The following is a 20,206-nucleotide window of genomic DNA, read 5'->3' as shown; positions in this document are numbered from 1 at the left end:
TGAATTTAGACGGAAAAAATGACAAAACTGTCCCGCGTCATGGCAGGAATCCCCGCGTCACGGGATTCACTCCCGTCTGACGGTATGAAATCCCGTGACACGGGTGTAGTATGTGTCTTTTCCGCGTAAACCCTAACGCGTTTTCTTTCCCCGTTTGTTAAAAAACATCCCGCGTCACTCAACATTGCACCGTGTCACGGGAATCTTTCCCGTTAGACGGTGGAATTTCCTGCGTCACGGTACAGTTTACCGTGTCACGGGATACTGTTTTAGGGTTTTGTCATTTTAGGGTTCCGTGTGTTCCCTCAGCACATTTTTTCTATAAATACCCCCTCATTTCTGATGTACGGGGCATCAAATAACTCTCTCATTTCTCTTCTATGCTCTAGCCTAAACACTAGCCTACCCTTCTATCTTTCAAAATACCTTCCTTAAGCACTCCAAGGAGTCCGTACTTTACCCGATGTTCTATCCTCAAACCACGGCGTGAAAAGGTAGAACTGTTTGAGGGTTCGGCCTCAAATCAATTATATTCTATTTTAATTTAATTTCATTTCATTTTAATTATTGTTTAATTAATTTTCCTTGAAGTTACTAACGCGTTTATTGTTTTTTATAGTAGCAAGCAAACAAAATCAAAGTAAGGAATCATGTTCCTTTTATTTCTATTATTTTTCTAATGATTTTAAATTGTTAGATTTATTGATATATTGCTTTCAATATTAATGTTTATTTATTCTATATTTATTGATCACTATATTGCATGTTAAAGGGAATATGTAATTGAAAATTACGCCTAATAAGATAACTTGGACAACCGGTTTAGGTTCCTTTTTAATCTTGTTGTTAAATCGAAGTGATCACCAATATTATAGAATTATAAGTTGCATTAATATTAAACCAATTTAGCATAATAATAGTTTGGAGCAAATTGAATTTTGTTTGTATGCCTTTGAGATCACAGGAATACTTTTCACAATAAGAATCGAGTAGAGGCCAATACGGGCGAATGTGACTCCATGACTCACTTCGTACCATCATCCCCGATCCTCCTTTAGTGGTTCCGAACCATATGGAGTTAGTAATCTCATGGATTATGAATGGGGTGTAACCTTCACGGGTCAATCGTTGTTGCCTATCGTTGTCCCTTAATCGTGGTTGCCTTTTATGATCCGTGAACGGTTTACAAGTTCCTTAAAAACTTGTTAGCGGCTCCCTACTTTCCTTGTCCCTAATCGTGTCCCTAATCGTTATGTCAATTCCCACTTCCTATGAGTGCCAAGCATATTCACACCATGCTTTTACGTAGGCGCACTTCGAACGACGCCTACAATTTGGCCACTCCACGGGGGAGGATTCTAGGTTATTTATCGATTTCAGTGATCGGTATTTAATTAAGATGAGTGGATGAGACTTGAAAGATTCTTGAAAAATATTCCTTTGATTAATTTGGCATTTTTGCATAAGCATAGACGTTTTAACGTCGCATTTAGATTTGTCCCGTAGGAAAAATTGAACAACTTGATTGCGAACGAAGAAAAACAGGGCACCAGTCAGATTTCCTGACTGCCGTGTCATGGCAGAAACTGCCGTGTCACGGTGCAGTTTGCCGTCTGACGGTGAACAGCACCGTGACACGGTGGTCATTGCCGTGTCACGGCAGTCCTTAAATCAGCCCGGTGGCTTATTTTCTCTTCTCACAGTCGATTTCCTTCGATTTTTCTGAAAAACCGTATGTGTTCTACATACGTCTTAGCCCCAAGGGATTTAAGCTCTATCAACCCAAAAACACTCATGACTATAAGGGTTCATTGGAGTTATTAAATCCACCCAGACCATGGAGTCGAGTTCGATTTCATCACGAACTCGTGGAGCCGCCTTTTGGCATACACCGTCAAGGGAGGCTGCCTTGCTAACGCGTCCAAACTCTTAACCATGGTATCCTTTTGACACCCAAAGCTTGACCATAGTCGAACATAGAACTTGACCTTAGGTTGAGAACTTTTTGCATCATCGTGACTAAATGCTACGTGGTTTATTTGGTACTAACCCACAAGTGTTTGTTCATTTTGTTTTTGGACTAATTTATGACCGAGGGTTTTTATTTCCACTTAGTAATTAGTACGGACCATAAAATCGATTAAAATCTGGAAAAACGTCACAAAAGGCCTGGAACTGAGCACCGCGTCACAGCAAGTCTGCCGTGACACGGTGAACAGTGCCGTGACACGGGACTTTCTACCGTCTGACGGTGGACTGTACCGTGTCACGACAGTCAGCACCGTGGCACGGTGCCCAGGATAATGTCCCGTCAGTCCATTTTTGGTTCTGTGTGCGTACGTATGTGGTTTATGTGTCCAGCTTGGTGTCATGTATAGCTGTACGGTCATAACACGTGTCTATAACCTCACTTAAAAGTCGTGTCGAGTTCACACACTTTTCCTCGAGTCATTCACTATTTTGTTCGTGACCGTACATTAGGAAAGTCTTGCGTCTTTTTTCCGTTTTTTTTAGGAGTAAGTCGGATGGTATCCTCCCATACATGCTTTCTTTGTTTTCAAAACTTTTTTTCTTCTTCCCTTCTTATTTTCCGGATGGGTCAAGGATAAGTCTAGTCATTAAATGTGCGTTTATTTCAATGTCACAGCACTTGGTCAAGAAGCAGGGGTAGACTGTTACGGTTTGAGTCGCTACCTCAACAACCTAAGAGGTGTACAAGAAAACCACCACAAGCATCCCCACGAAATCCATCTTCCATTTACTTTCAACCAATGGCCACTAAGGAAGATATGGAAAACATTAACCATGCCATTGACAGGTTATCTACTATGATGGAAGCACTCAATACCAGGGTTCACACGGTAGAGCAAAACAATCAAAGCAATGCCACTGTAGCTGCAATAGACAAAATCAGAGAACAAATGAGTAAGATCTCTGAAGAGTTTACCTATGTAGAACAACCTGCTACTTCTCTAAACATAAGGGACAGGCTCCTTGAGAAGTTCTCCACTGCTGACATTCCCAAGTTCAAGCCTACTGATAACCCTATGTTTCATTTGAAAGCCTTTTCTGCAACCATGGCTCTTAAGGGGTTAGATGTGACACTCTTCCCTACTGTGTTCCCTCTTTCCTTGGAGCATGCCTGTCAACAATGGTTCTACTCTCTGGAATCCAAGCATGTTGCAACTTGGGAGGACGTTACTGAAAGTTTCATGAACCGTTACAAGTGTAACATCCAAACCAAAACTTCTGAACGTGAACTCTCCATTCTCAAACAGAAAGAGAATGAAGGCTTCACTACTTATCTAAGCAGGTGGAGGGAAACAGCTGCACTCTTGGTGGATCCTCCCAAGGAGAAAGAGATGGTTCGCCTATTTATTGCAAATCTGACTCATAAGTATAAGCAACACTTGAAATTCCTGCCACTGAACAATTTTGAAGCTGTATGCGATATTGGGATCAATATCGAAGATGAACTGATGAAGACTGCTGGTAGCAACAACAATAATAACAACAACACTTGGAAAAACAAGAAGAACGACAGTCCTTCTTCTTCTTCTTCCAAGCCCAATAATGCTACCAACAATGTCAATATCAATGATGTGTTGGCTCTTAATGCTGCCCCTCAGAGATTCCAAAGGCCAAGGAGGGTTTACACGCCTTTGGGAATGACTTATGATGCTGCTTTTGATCGCTTGCATAGTCAAGGATTGATTATGCCGATTGGACCTTTTCCAGAACCTCGACCAGAGAACAGAACTGCTAGCTATGACCCCAATGCTCATTGCAAATTATATCAAGGCAAAGGTAATACTACTGAGAAGTGTTGGAAGTTGAAGGATGCGATCCAAGACTTGATTGATGCTAATCAACTTCCTGTCCCTCCAGGGGGCAAGAAGCCTAATATTCAAACAGGTCCTCTTTCTGATGCTTTGGCTATCATGGGAGATGAAGTCTCCTTTGATCCGTCAATACTCATCCAACCTGTGGATGAACCTTTACCAGAAGTTGTTTTTATTTCAAGCTGTGAAGAAGTTAACGGAATTTGGGATAGTGATGATGAAGACGTCTATCTCAAAGACATAGTTTGTTCATCTCTTGGCGCTGTCAATCTGCAAGATAGCGAAGATATTTGGGGGGACCTTGAAGTCAAGGTTCTCTTTAGAACTGGAAGGTTACATCAACCCACTCCACCTACACCTCCACCGCAAGCACAACCAATAGTTGATCCCTTCGACCCTGTAAGCAACGATGTGATCAAACAATTGCAGAAAACCAAGGTGGAAATGAATGCTTGGAAGCTGTTGGCTACGTCTCATGAGAATCGAAAGGCTGTGATGAATGCTCTTGTGAAGATAGGAGTTGATAGTGACATGACTCCTCAAGGACTAGTCAGCTTTCTCACTACTGAATTGCCAAGTCCTAGTAACTTGATTTCTTTTTCTGACAAGGATTTACCCCCGAAAGGGGATCAACATAACAAAGCCCTACACCTTACTTTGGTGTGTAGGCAAATGAATATTCCCATGAGCCTAGTTGATAATGGCTCAGCAATCAATGTATGCCCGTTGCGCACTGCAAAGAAGTTGGGCATAAAAGATGAAGAATTAACTCCCTCTACTCAGGGGATCCGAGCTTATGATAATATTCGTCGTCAAGCCGTGGGTACTATCATGTTGAATATCACTACTGGAGCCATTGAACGTCGCACCAAGTTTCAGGTGGTGGACATCAAGGCTTCTTTCACTCTATTGTTAGGTCGCCCTTGGCTTCATGAGTTGAAGGCGATCCCATCATCACTGCACCAGAAAGTTAAGGCTATAGTTGGAGGAGTTCCGATCACCATTGATGCTTCTCCCATGCGTATTCAAGTCATTGATACCCCCATCGTTCATGTCGAGCATGATGAGGAAGATGAGGACCTCTGGGGGTTTTCTCTAGAAGATGTGCTTATGATCGAGGAAGATGAAAAGTGCCACCTCGAGTTTGACCCTTATTCTAAAGACAACATCAATACAATTATGAAGAAACAAGGGCATTTCCCTGGGATGACCCTTGGTATCAAAAAGAAGATAGCTGAACTTTGGGGCTATCCAGGTTCGTTAAAGAAGGACACCTTTGGCTTAGGATTCATACCAACAAAGGAAGATATGAAACAAGCTGTGATCAAGATGGTTGCTCGGAACGCAGCTCGAAAAGAGAACAAGGAGATGACTATAAACCCTTATCCCCTCACGCTCAATGGTCAATTCGTGAAGGAAGGAGAGGACTTCCCGTGCTACGAATTTCCTGAACCTCTCATCTACAAGGGGAAACGTGAACCAGGTTTTGAGGTGTTCATGGATTGTGACTTCATTGACGAAGGTGATGTCTCCTCAATAGGTGAAGAACCAACCAGCCCAGGTTCCGATGATATGAGTATTAATCTTCTTTTCGGGTTGGAAAAGAATGAACCTAGGCCCACCAACAATGACAACTCTACGCTCATTCAAGCGGTCGTATCAAGCAAAGATTTTGATCCCTCGGAGTTAATTGCCCCAGCTGATGGTGTTCTGAAAGGATGGAGCAAGACGGTGAAGATTACCATGCCGAATGGAGAAAAACTTGAAGTAACCACTTGCGAAGGCCCCATGTTTGATGAACCTAAATCGTCTGGGTCCGAGTTCGAGTTTGAGTCTGTTAATGAACCCTTAGGATCTAAGGCTGACCCCCTTTCTGCTGTCGAGTCCTTTTCTATAGTTCCCCCTAGTGTTGAGCCTCTTGTTGAGTCTTCCCTTTCTATTCCAAATAATTCTGGTGAGGTCGTAGCTGACCTTGCCCTCCTTGATGTAATAACCAATGATTTCAATGAAATAAGTACCTTTGCTTACGATGTGTGTCATTCCCCCAACCCTGATCAATATTGCTTTGCTAATGATAAAAATGACATAGAAATAATAAAATCGATGGAGGAACATGATAATAAAACGGCAATTATTGAAGATACAGAAACAATCAATATTTCCAATGATACGACTACCAAAGAAGTAAAAATTAGATTAATACTAAGTCAAGAAGAACGCAAAGAGTTAATTAACTTAGTGAATTTGTTGATGTATTTGCTTGGTCTTACCAAGACATGCCAGGTATTGACAGGGATATTGCACAACATACGATACCACTCATTCCAGGTATGAAGCCCGTCAAGCAAAAGTTGCGTCGTATGAAGCCGGATGTGGCTCTCAAGATCAAAGAAGAAATCAGAAAGCAACTAGCGGCAGGTTTCATCAAAGTGTCCAAGTATCCAGAATGGATAGCTAATGTGGTTCCAGTCCCAAAGAAAGATGGAAGGGTCAGAATGTGTGTTGATTACAGGAATCTCAACAAAGCAAGTCCAAAAGATGGGTTCCCTCTACCTCACATTGACATTCTGGTCGACAACACAGCAAACCATGCACTCCTTTCCTTCATGGATGGTTACGCACATTCATCACACACTGGGGAACATATTGCTATACGGTAATGCCATTCGGGTTGAAAAACGCGGGTGCCACCTACCAAAGAGCAGCCACAGCATTGTTACATGATATGATGCACAAAGAGGTGGAAGTCTATGTTGATGATATGATCGTCAAATCAAAAGATCGCCCAGGCCACATCATTGCACTTCGCAAGTTCTTTGAAAGACTCCGCAAGTACAACATGAGATTAAATCCAGCAAAGTGTGCATTCGGAGTTACATCAGGCAAATTGCTTGGCTATGTGATCAGTTCTCGAGGGATTAAAATAGATCCCACGAAAGTCAAAGAAATCATGGCCATGCCACCACCCAAGTCTGAGAAGGAGATTCGAGGCTTTATTGGAAGATTGCAATACATAAGTAGGTTCATATCCAAACTTACGGCGATATGCGAACCTATATTCAAAAAGCTCAAGAAGAACGTTCCAGTCACATGGGATGACGATTGCCAAAAAGCTTTCGACAAGATCAAAGAGATCTGTCAAACCCACCTGTGCTAGCACCAGCAATGCCTGACTTTCCTCTTCGACTCTACCTTACGGTCACAAGAGAAACGATGGGGGCAATGCTAGCACAAGAGATTGAAAACAAGGAGAATGCAATCTACTATTTGAGCAAGAAGCTTCAAGGATATGAGACACGATACACATTAGTTGAGAAGTTGTGTCTCGCACTTGTGTGGGCTGCACAGAAATTAAGGCATTACATGCTTACTCATACAGTACATGTCGTGTCCAAGATGGATCCTCTCAAATACTTGTTCGAAAAAGCAACACTCAATGGTAGGTTGTCAAGATGGATAGTCAACCTTTCCCAGTTTGACTTGAAATTCGTACCGCAAAAGGCCATCAAGGGTTCTGCGGTTTCTGACTTCCTAGCGGACTTTCCATTGGAAGAAGTTGAGAAAGAAGAAGATGAGTATGATTTCCCTGACAAAGATCTACTTATGACTGAAGATGATAGATGGACGCTCTATTTCGATGGAGCTTCACCAAAGGGGGTGTGGTGTAGGGGTCTTGCTCGTATCACCCAGTGAAGAGCATATCCCAATTTCCATGAAACTCGACTTTGATGTCACCAACAATGCCGCAGAGTATGAAGCATGCATTTTGGGATAAGAAACAGCGGTGGCCTTGGGAATTAAGAAGCTCAGAATTTACGGTGATTCATCATTAATCATTAACCAGATCTCTAAGAGATGGAAAGTGAGAAGTGAAAGTCTCGCTACGTATCAAGCTCATCTGGAAACTCTCACGGAGCAACTAGATGAAGTGGAATATATGTACTTGCCTAGAGAACAAAACCAGTTTGCTGACGCACTGGCAAAGTTAGCATCAATGGTGCGCATTCCAACGGACACGATCAGGATGCCGCTAACTATAGAGCGAAGATATGAGCCAGCCTATGTTCATGCACTTGATGATGAACAAGAGTCACAAGAAGAAGATGAAGAACCATGGTATATGGATATCTTTAACTACACATAAGACCATGGAGAACCTTCATGTATGTGGAACGCATATGAATGCTAAGATGTTAGTCCAAAAGATTCAACGATAAGGATATTATTGGACTACTATGGAGAGATATTGTCACGAATACGTCAAAAAATGTATGAAGTGTCAAGTCTACGCAAATCTGCAGCACGTTCCATCTTCGCTTCTTTACACATACACTTCCCCATGGCCTTTCTCTACTTGGGGTATTGACATCATCGGCAAAATAACGCCACTAGGACAAGGAGGACATGAATTCATCCTCGTAGCAATCGACTATTTCACTAAGTGGGTCGAAGCTGCCTCATATGCTAAGTTAGCAGCAAAGCATGTAGCTCAATTCATTGAGAAGAATATCATATGCCGCTATGGGGTACCTCATGAAATGATCAGTGACAATGGGACACACTTCCAAGCCGAGTGCGCAGAATTATTAAAGAAATACCATATCAAGCATCACTGATCATCACCTTACAGACCACAAACAAATGGTGTAGTCGAATCGGCTAACAAAAATGTGAAAACTATCATCGAAAAGATGACGAAAAATTATAAAGATTGGCCGAGCAAGCTACATTTCGCCCTTTGGGGTTATCGAACTTGTGTTCGTACATCAACGGGGGCTACCCCCTTCTCTTTGGTCTATGGAGTCGAAGCCGTACAACCAATAGAGCTCGAAATCCCCTCTCTACGAATTGTATTGGAAAGCCAATTAGATGAAGTCGACTGGATTAGAGCAAGATATGATGAACTAGTCTTACTTGACGAAAAACGCTTGGCAGCTTTGCATCATGTCCAAACCTACCAACAGCGTATGGCACGACATTTCAATAAAAAAGTTAAGACTAGGAATATCAAGGAAGGTGATTTGGTGCTTAAAGCACTTCGCAAAAACGTGCTTGATCCAAGAGGAAAATTTAGACCGAACTGGTCAGGTCCATATATTGTCAAATCTATTTTGTCTGGCGGAGTAGCACAATTAGTAGACATGGATGGTCACGGGTTCCACAACTTAACCAATTTGGATCAACTCAAGAAGTTTTATGCCTAGTTGCCTGGGTTCATGACCCAATAGAGCTACGTTTGGCCTGATTCTTTTTTAAGGATACGTAGGCAACCCCTCAAGGGAGCCCGACCACTTTAAAAACAAAAATCCCTTCTTCGTTGACTAAATATGGCACACAAGGCCGAAAAACGCAATAAAATTACAAAGGAGACTCCACCGTGACACGGTAGAAGCCACCGTGACACGGCAGAATCCACCGTGACACGGCAGAACCCACCGTGACACGGCAGATGCTACCGCGTCATGGCAGACCTGTTCTTTGATTATTAACGCTGCGCCACTCAAACTGCTACAGCGACACACCAAATTTTACCGTGACACACTATGATACACCGTGACACGGAAATGCAGATGTTGTAAATTTTATTATTTTTGTGGCTTTTTCGAATACTTTATTTGATAATTATTATTATTCTTCCATTGCGTCCGACTTCTTGACTCGGATTAAAAAAAAAAAATCATTGTAATTTTTAATTAAGGTAAAAATAAATATGCTATTATTATTGAAATAAATATAACTACAATTATTGGCATCATACGCCTTATTTAAAAATTGAAACTTAAAATCATAAAAGCAAAGCAATATTGGTCTAATCCTTCTTCACTTTCGAAGCCTCATCTTTCTTTTCCACTAAGTCGGCCTTCACCATTAGTGTGTCCCTCGTAGCCTGAACCGTCACACCTCTTGTCGAACTCTCACCCTTTTCATCCCTCTTATAGTTCTTAGGTTGCTTTTCCCTATAAACCATCTTTTCTTTACCCTCTCCTTTCACATAAGTCTTTTTCTTAGGCATTATAGGAGTTTTAAACTCAATTCCTTGTGTTCTCGGACCAAGACGGTCTTTAGGGGGCGCCTTCTTACTTCCAAGTCGTTCCTTCATATCAAATTTACGTGATCCAAACCTCTCCCTTCTACTCCGAGGATTCAACCATGCCTTGTATGCACTAGATAAGGGAGGAGGAGCTTGATCACTCGCAGAAACGGTCCACATAGGCCTATCAATCCAATAGAGCTCATACTTGTGAACATTACTTTCATGCAATGATACTTCACGAGGACTATCATTATAGCGTGGAATTACTTGTTTAAGTCCATATTGTCGCATCACTCGAGAAGGGCAATAAAAAGTCAACTTCGATATACTAGGAACACGGCAATACGGTGTATCATGCGTCCCAACCATCCTAGTAAGTCTCCACCAAGGCACCACCCATCGAATGGAAAATTCTCTCTTTGCAAAGAACACCTTCCAATCATCATACGACATGTTTGCAGAGTAATTTTTCTTCCTTCGGGCTAGATCATTGGGACCATATTTTTCAATATCGTCGGGGGCTTTAAAGAGTTCTAAACGCTCCATAAAAAAGATTTTTCCAACGTGACACGGCAGACTGCACCGTGTCACGGGAGAGCTTTACCGTGACACGGTGCCTGCCAGGTGTCACGGGAATTAATCAGAGGCCGTCTTTACCAGCAGCAGTACTAGAGAGCCCTTCCTGATGGCTTTCCGGTCAGATTTTGCTTCGTCAAGGCCGCGCAAAGTTTCTCCAAGACAAGTAGGCGTAGGGGATCTTCCAGATTCAACATGTTCAAGCACAGACGCTAAACAAGCATGTCCTACCCTACCGTTTGCAAATAAAAGCTTGCTAAACATGCAAAAAATATAAGCCCTTCTACGGTATACATGATATGACTCAGAGACAGGGCGATTAAACTATAAATTTGCAAGCTTTTCTAGATCTACTTCATTACCTCACACAATCCTATTCAAATTAGGATCTGTCAGATTCAGATGACGTTCAAAATCCTGGTAATAGTATTCGCGCAGAGTAGGCATGGCAACGAGATTCCTAGCAGGAAAGCCAAAGATGGCACCAAATTCCTCCGGTAGGGGGCAGAGTTCATCATAATCAAACTTAAAGCAATGAGTTTCTGGACTCCAGTAATCTAAGGCTGGCCTCAGAAAATCATGTTCAATCGCGACATGTCTCAGGGCTAATAAACCTCTCACATAAAACAACTCCAATTCTCTTTTGTCAGCATTAGTCAAAGAATATGACCAATCACGCAATATGTTATCAAAATTCTGAGACATTATTATTGAAATATAAAATTCTAATTATTTTGTATTTGGTAATTATGCATATCATGAATTATGGGTTGTATTTTATAGGCGAAAAGGGTCAGGACGTGGAAAACTTTATCAAGTTACACGCGTATAAAACGCGGCTGCAGTTTTTTATCACCGTGACACGGGAATATCCACCGTGAAACGGGAATTCCAATCGTGTCACGGGACATCCTACCGTGACGCGGTACAATAGAACGTGTCACGGTGCGCACGCGCTTTCTATTTTTTTATCCTTGACCTATTTTTCCGGATATTTTTGTTTACCGTTTATCTTCTACTCTTGTTTCGAGAGTTTTATTCCCAATAAAATTCTCCCTTTTTATTTTATTTTAATTTTTTGGGGAAGTTTTTAAACTTGCTCCGTTTTATTTTATTTTATTTTTTTTTTGCTCCTTTTTATTTTATTTTATTTGCTCATTTTCATTTTATTTTATTTTATTCTATTTTGGGGAAGTTATTAAACTCGCTCCATTTTTATTCTGGGGAAGTTGTAAAATTAGCCTTTTTTCTATCTCTTTTTTCTTTTGTTTTTTTTTTCTTTTGGGAGAAGGTCGGTACCCTCCACTTACGAAAAATAACGGTATTTTTTTCGCGTTGTTAATAAACACACAGTCACACACAATCAGTCTCAAGCACACACTAACATACACATTAAATAAAATCAAAAGCATAGAGTGTGAATAAAATATACAAAGTAAGTCATAGTTTATAGATAGTGTCAAATGTCATCAAGCAAAGTACAAAATAAAAACCCTCGGTCAAAAATCTTTAGAACTGGTATCAGTATCATCTCCAGCCTGAGTATCCTGAGTATACGGGGGCTGAGAACCAAAGAGTCCCTCCATCATCCGAGTACGAGGAGTAGTGTCCATACTAGTCCCAATAGCTCCAGTAGAAGACATGGTCAAGGCAGGGCCCGTCCAGCTGGTAAACGGCGTAGACTGACTCCAAGAATTAGGAAGCGTCGGTGAAGGCATCGTCCCAGACAGTGGAACTGAAAACAAGCCAGGCACCGGTGAAGGCATCGCCCCAGACAATGGAGCTGAATATAAGCCCCGATCCACAGGAGTGATGACCGGACTGAACTCAGACTGAGAAGGCTGTGAAAATGAATGCTGATGCCACTGACCCTGAAAGTGCTGGAATAACTGGGAAGGCTGAGGCTGCTGCCACTGAGCCTCACGAGACGTCTAAGAAAGCGGAGGCTCCCGTTGAGACCGAGAATGCCGACGAACCCTTGGAGATCGTCTGCCACGACTAGGCTCCCCCTCGTCCGAGTCTCTATGCCTCGAGCGCGATCGGGACCTCCGTCGATCCAGGAAAACACAAAATCAAAGATGTCAATGAGTCAAGATAGAACAAATGGTAAAAATAAAAGGTGAACATACCTCAATAACATCTCTAGAACCGCCTCGACAGCTCGCGCCACGCCGAAGCTTGATAATGCAATACTTCAAAGCGTCAACCAGCTTCATGAATCCCATCATCTCCAGGTGAGTAGGCTGAGAACAAAGTACAGGAAAATCAGTAACAAGACCTATTAAAAAGGGTGAACAATATGTCAAAAGCTTATCGGCTCAAACACGTCAGGCAAAGACTCCTGTGCCTGTCTGTAACCCTCTGGCGCGTCAGCAATGTGGTCCTAAGTAATACCAATAGGCCCCGGGTAACGGACAGATTGAGGTGAATTGCGGTGGCACCTCAATCCTCCCCACAGGGCGAACAATCGTCTGAAAATACGATCGAATAATTAGGTTATTCGACGATTTAAACAGAGACTAGTGACAAAATTCTCAAAAGAAAACATACCTCGGGAAGACGGGGTGGAGGAGCCAAAAGGGGAAGCATGTCCCGCGAGTAATCACCCTCCATGTGCACGAGCCCCTGCCAAGGAAAAGTCCATAAGGTCTTGAACCAAACAGGGTCCGGGGATGAGGGTACGAATCCAATCTACAAAAGAAAGGACCCGCCCTATAAAATAGGCCTCTACTTTGTTCTGCTCGTATTCATGCGCGCTTTTCGAATAACATACAAACATTATGTTAAACCTACCCTGTTTAATCTATGTTGGTTGAAATTAATGCACAAATAATACTATTATTGGCGATCACTTGAGTTAAAATCACATTAGCCTAAACCAAATTATTAATTAACTTATTAAGCGTGATTTCAAGTACAAATTCCCTTTAACAAGCATAAAAGGCGTGATCAAGCAATAACAATAAAATATAATCAAGCAACATAATAATAAACAATAAGCAATAATGATGATAATAGCATGATAAGGCATAATAAAGCTTAATAATAATAGCAAGATCCTAGGCATGATACTAACAAGATTAATAACAAATCTTAGCATGTCACTAAACAATAAAGATCAAAGCTTTAACCTAACATGGTACTAACATGATATTAGAAAGGATTAAAGGCATTCTAAACATGATACTAGAAAGCATAAAATAACATCCTAACATGATACTAGGAATATTAAACAATAATAAGCATGCAATCTACATTGTGAAAGAAATAGAAAGTAAGCTAATCTACTTACTTTGAAGCCTCGTACCTCTTTCTAATAACAAAATACACAAGTTAGTAAACTTCAATGAAAATAAATAAAGAACAATTAAAGAATTAAATTGAAATCAAATTCAATAAAGTTTTGACTAGTTTTGGACCAAACCCTCAGAAATATCGAACCTTGCACGTCTAGGGCGAAGGCAACTTCGAACTTGGCTAAGAGACTCTAAGTTTAGTGAATGCGGAATATTGTGTTTGAAAAGATAGTTTAGAAAAAGAGAGAAAGAAAGCATATATATTGCTCGAGAGAGAAAAGAGAGAATTGATAGTGAATGATAGTAATTGATGATTCTGAAAACAGGAATTCGGACGTTATTTATAATGAAAATAGTCCGGAAAATCATAGAATTTGATAAGGAATAAAACTCCACGCTGTCGCCAGGAATTAACTCTGTCGCGACGCGACAATGTCTGTCGCGAGGCGACAGGGTCTGTCGCGCGGTGACAGACTTGTCGTTTGGCGACAGCCTGTATTAGCGCGTTTTTCTTCACGCGGAATCCGATCTTTAATCAACTTGATCTACGGAATCCGTACAGAAGATAAAATACATATTTTAAGATAACAAAACAATATTTTATTCCAAATAAAAATCTTTTAAAGATAATTAATTATTAAATCTAACAATATTAGAATTAAAAGGAACTTTCTAGGAACTTCTAGAAAACTATAATTAATCCTAATAATTTTAGGAATAATAATTAATATTGGGCCCTCCTCTAGATCATTGGGCCGTATTAAAACAATTAACAAGGCCCAGTTTAGTATTTTGGCCATAACTTCCTCATTATTCATCGGAATTGGGCTCATAATATATCGTTGGAAAGGTCTTTTCGAGCCCCATCCATCTACACTATTATTGGACCTTAATTATGGACCAAACTAAACTGGTTCGGCTATTTTCAAATAAAGTCATTTTCAAAATCAGAGAGAAAATAATTTAATAAAAACTAAACCGCAACACTCGGCTTTCAAATCACTTTCACCTAATTCGATAATGACACAACGTGCAAGGCATTCATCACTGGGTTTGGTTTTGGGGAGACACAAATGGGTGTCTACAGAAGCCCCCACTTTGACTGAGTTTGAAGAAACTTATGTTTCAAAAAACGAGAGTCAAGGTATCGATAGGGACGGAGAATGATTCAAAATGTTCTGCAATTCCAAATCATTCTTATAACGCCGATACCTGCAAACTAATCATTAGTTAAAACAGATAAAAGAGTTAAGAAACGCGTATCTTGCACCGTCGAGCACACGTCTCTGAACGTAACCATTTTTGTTGTTGCATTCTTTTGTTGTTTGCGACAACCTCCACAGTGCCTCGTGAACGCCATCGTTGAAGATAACCATATGCCGTCGTCTTCAATATTCTTGGTGACAATCCTCCACAGTATTTCGGGAACATCGTCGAAAATAACTGTATGTCGTCATCTTCTAGGTGTGGCCGTACATCGCCACGGCAGTATGTCGCCGCTATAGACAATCTCTTCTTTACCTTGAGGGACCGTCGAAGGTGACCTTACTTCGCCATCTCCAAGATTTTTGACAACTCTCCACATCCTAGGGAACGCTGTCTATCATTGCTGCTACATCTCGAGCTTTTCCTTGAATCATGGTGACAACTTTCACAATCTTAGCGAATGTCGTCGAAGACCGCCTCATCACGAACCGCTCTTCTCAAATCTAGGTGACAACCTCCACAATCTTAGCGAATGTTGTCGAAGACCGCCTCATCACGAACAGCTCTTCTCAAATATAGGTGAAAACTTCCACCCATCTCGTGCTATCTTCTCAAATCTTGATGACAACTTCCACAATCTTAGTCGTCGAAGATCGCCCATCTCGTGCTATCTTCTCAAATCTTGATGACAAGTTCCACAATCTTAGCGGGCGTTGTCGAAGATTGCTCATCTCGTGCTATCTTCTCAAATCAAGTGATAACCTTCGCAATCTTAGCGAAAGCTATCAAAGATCGCTTCATCTTGAATCGTTCTTCCCAATAATAACCTCCCCAATCATAGTGAAAGCTATTGAAGGTCGCTTCATCTCAAACCGTCCTTCTTAAATCCAAGTAATAGACTCTTTTCAATCTTAAAGCCCCCTGTTGAAGGCTCCGTCATCTCGAATCTTCAAATATTCTTCCATCCTAGGAAATGAAATCATTGTGAACCGTTATTTTGGTGCTTGCGATGAGCCAATACTTAGGCGCTTTAAGCTAAGTGAGACGATCTTTTGTCAGGTCGATCACTTATTGTGATTGGAATCGAGCCGATCACTAAATCATGTCATTAGAGGGGCTAACTGGCGTACCAAGGAACCCGAAATTTCTGTAAAAGGTCCGCATAATCCAATATGGGGCCACACATTCTGTCGCTGCACTGGCGCATGCCAGAAACTCTTATCGCTGCGATATCACTCTGAACTTTCAATTTGGTTGTTTCCTTACAATCAAATCTGCTCAAATCTTTTGCAAATTAAGGCTCTTCACCTATGATTTACTGATCCATATAATTTTGCTCAAACTTCTCTCATCTTGGAAAAGATTCATACATAAATATTCGCGGTTTTTCGAAAAAATCCGGGAATATTCTTGCTCGCTGGAATGTACCTGCATCTATATTTTGGACTATAGGACTTTGATTATTATTAGTATTTGTTTGTTATCTTAGGGTTGACCTAAGGCTTAGTGTTGCTTGACTCATTGACTTGTCATGACTCGACTCAAAGCGTTTGACACATGTGTTAGACTCCACTCGATGTGATATGACACAACATGACTCAATGTAAATGACTCGTGTGTGGTGTGCAAAAAAAGCAAAAATTTTCTTTTTCGTCATTTTTGTGGAGGGTACCGACTTTCTCCCGAAACAGAAAGACGCGAAAAAGAATCGAAGTGTTTGATGGTGCATGTTGAATGAGCTTAATCAAGTATATGCATTTGATACTATTCCTCAAGGTACAAGGATTAATTCCTCCTAAAATATCTTAGTTGACTCGATTATGAAAGTATTTAGGTAACTTAGGCACGGAGGCTAAGTACTTCATAATTTGATACAATGATGATTATAAGTGATGAGTGATGTGTGATATGACAAAGCATGCTTCAACGTTATGCTAAGATTTCATGACAAAGGGTTCCTAATTGGAAGTCTATTTGGTCATGTATCTGTGATGTGTGTGAAATTGACACTAAAGTTAGGCTACAAAGGCTAAGTGTATGGAAAAGTATTATTTGATAAGAGTCAAATAATGATGACTCTTAGGCTAGGTAGGCAAATGATGTAAGGATCAAGCCCCCAAGTCTAGCTCTAAGTAAATAGGGATGAGCATTGGAGATCCCTTGACATGATCATGGTGTAAGTGTGTGAAGGTGAAAATGAATGCATTTTTATTATGGCCGCACCTCAATGTGAGATTGCCTACGTATCCGTTAGGAGTCAGGCCAAACGTAGCTCTAGCCGCACCTCGCACAAGTGTGTGTATACTTCAAAAAGGTCTTTTAAGGGTTGTAACGTGGTTAGGCTAAAGGTTAGAGAAGAAGGGGATAAAGGCTCAAGACCCTAGATAAGCCCCCAAGGTGTGCAACCTTGCTTTTGAATCTTTGTATTTTTATGCTTGAGATTTCTCATTTTTGAGCTCTTTTTATTTTTTTTATTTTTGCTCTATCTTTTTATTTTGCTTTTGCATTTTTTTATATTCGCATTTTTTTTTATAAGTGTGGGCAATCTCGATCACGCGGTCTATCACTCACTTGGCATTCATGTTTCTCAGGCACGGTACCGAGCACTCGATAAGAAACGCAGTCTGAGACATGTTCTTATCAAAGATATTTTTATATCCAAGACATTGGAACACTTGCCCTTTTGTACACTTTTATTTATTTATTTTTGTATCATTTTTTTATTTTGAGGTCACTCAAGTTTTTCATATTTGAAACTTGCATAAGTTACACACCATCCCATCCCAAGGTTAAGTAGATGTGGGTTGAAAAATGAAAGGTCTATCGTTAGACGAGGCTCAAAGTGGTTTATCAAGAAAATGATTATATATTTAAAGGGTGAGAGATATGATATGGCTACAAGAGGTGCCTCAAATCATTGGTATACCTTGTGCTTAATTCGGCGATTTTTTTTTTTGTTTTTTTGTTTTTGAATGCCATGCAATGATCATATGTGAGGGAAAGAACGCTCATTTTATTAAAGGGGAACAAAATAAAATAAAAAAAAACTATGTAATAAATCTAAGGAAAATGCAAGGTGCCTATGCTAGACTTATTGGGGAAAGGTTTGAAAAAAGAAGAAGAAGAAATCATGAAATCTTGGTGAGAAGCTTGCCTTGTATTTTGTCTCATCATTACTTTTTTTTCTTGTCAATCACATGGCTCAAACTCAATTTAACATGCATAGATGGGAAGAGATCATGAAAGAAAAAAGGGAATGATATGTGTGGAGAAAGTATGTAGAGAGTGGGAAGATGATGTAGATGGAGAAATATGGAAGAATTAGGAATAGGATGGACCCCCAACTCAAATGACGGAAAAACGACTCATGCATGAACCTAAGACATGGTCATGGTGATATGTACAAAGTGTGTGCTAAGACTAATGAGTGTAGGTGACATGTTAAGACTTGTGTCATGACCATGTGGCTAGACTATGTGAGTAGACTCAAGTAAAGACTAAGTTAAGACTTCACGTATGTGCATTAAACTGGACAGGCTGTGGTATTTTAGGCATAGCTTTTAATCTGTGACTTTGATTGGGACGAAACCAACGCCAAATTCAAGATAAAACTCGGGGCTACAGATCCATAGGTTGTACGACTCGTGGTTCTTCCTAGAACTCCGGCTATGACCAAAACAAGTTGACGCATGTGCAGTATACGGGAATAAAAATCCGGGTTGACTTAATGGAACTATGACTTGATTTTAGGCTTATTCATTAGTTCAAATTAATTAATTAATTAATTAAACAAAGTCCTTTAGTCATTGGTTAGTTTATTTAGTCTTAACCACAAGTCAAACAAACGGTTAATACATATATAGTATATGCACAAACAAGGATGCACAAGTAGTTCACGTAGTCACAATATGATGCAATGAGTTTGCAACCTAACCATGGCTCTAGTTCTCTAAAGTTCAAGGATATGGGTTAAGTCAAAAGGTCCATGGTTATGAATCCATATGCATTGCACACAAGCCTACCGGGAGGGTTGGAGCGAATGGACAGGATTCCGCGAGTTCGTGATGAAATCGAACTCGACTCCACGGTTTGGTGGATTCACAAACTTTGCACGTACCCAAATCTTAACTTTGCACATGATAGTGGGATATTCCATTGGGCAGGTGAAGCAGGAACCCCTAGAGGGTTATTTCCATATGTAGAACACATATGGGTTCAGAAAAGTGAGAAAAGGACTCAATCAATAAGCAAAATCAAGCCAACAATGCTAGAAATGGTCAAAGCAAGAAGGCAGACCCCTGGCTCGGTATTGGAAGAATTTGGCGCCAGACTACAGGGACTGTCGCCGCAAAAAAGCTCCTGTCGCCAAGCGACAGAACTGTCGCCAGGCGACAGAAACTTTTTACGGGCGACAAGCCCTGTGTTCTAGACGCTAGTTCCTACATGCCTTGGCAAGTTTCTGTGTTCTTCGAATTTTCCAGATTTCGCATCATCTTTTCGATTCTAGTCATGAAAGATATTTCTCAAATTTCGATTCTAGTCATGGGGTGCTCCCATGAGGACCTTTTAATGCATATGACAATCATGTTAATCAAATCACGCACATGAAATACTTAGAATTTTTCAAGTCTCATCCGCTCATTCTAAATAATTGCCAAAATTAAATAAATTTCAGGAATATAAATAGAAATCCTCCCCAGTGGAGTCGCCAAAAAACTGTAGGGAATATTTCAAGCATTATGATAACCCCAAACTTGAACCCCGCTGTGATCATACACTAAAGTACGGTGGCGTTCCAAAGGGAAAGACAAAGAGCAAAAAGAGTCGCCAACAAGTTTTAGGAACTTGTAAACCCAAAAGACAATCCAAAAGGACCATCAACTACTCCATAAGGTCTTGAACCAAACAGGGTCCGGGGATGAGGGTACGAATCCAATCTACAAAAGAAAGGACCCGCCCTATAAAATAGGCCTCTACTTTGTTCTGCTCGTATTCATGCGCGCTTTTCGAATAACATACAAACATTATGTTAAACCTACCCTGTTTAATCTATTTTGGTTGAAATTAATGCACAAATAATACTATTATTGGCGATCACTTGAGTTAAAATCACATTAGCCTAAACCAAATTATTAATTAACTTATTAAGCGTGATTTCAAGTACAAATTCCCTTTAACAAGCATAAAAGGCGTGATCAAGCAATAACAATAAAATATAATCAAGCAACATAATAATAAACAATAAGCAATAA

Source organism: Chenopodium album, chromosome 24 (genome assembly GCF_948465745.1).
Source record: "Chenopodium album chromosome 24, dcCheAlbu1.1, whole genome shotgun sequence".
Classification (NCBI taxonomy): domain Eukaryota; kingdom Viridiplantae; phylum Streptophyta; class Magnoliopsida; order Caryophyllales; family Amaranthaceae; genus Chenopodium; species Chenopodium album.
The sequence above is the reverse complement of the archived record's forward strand: the minus strand, read 5'-3'. Positions refer to the sequence as shown.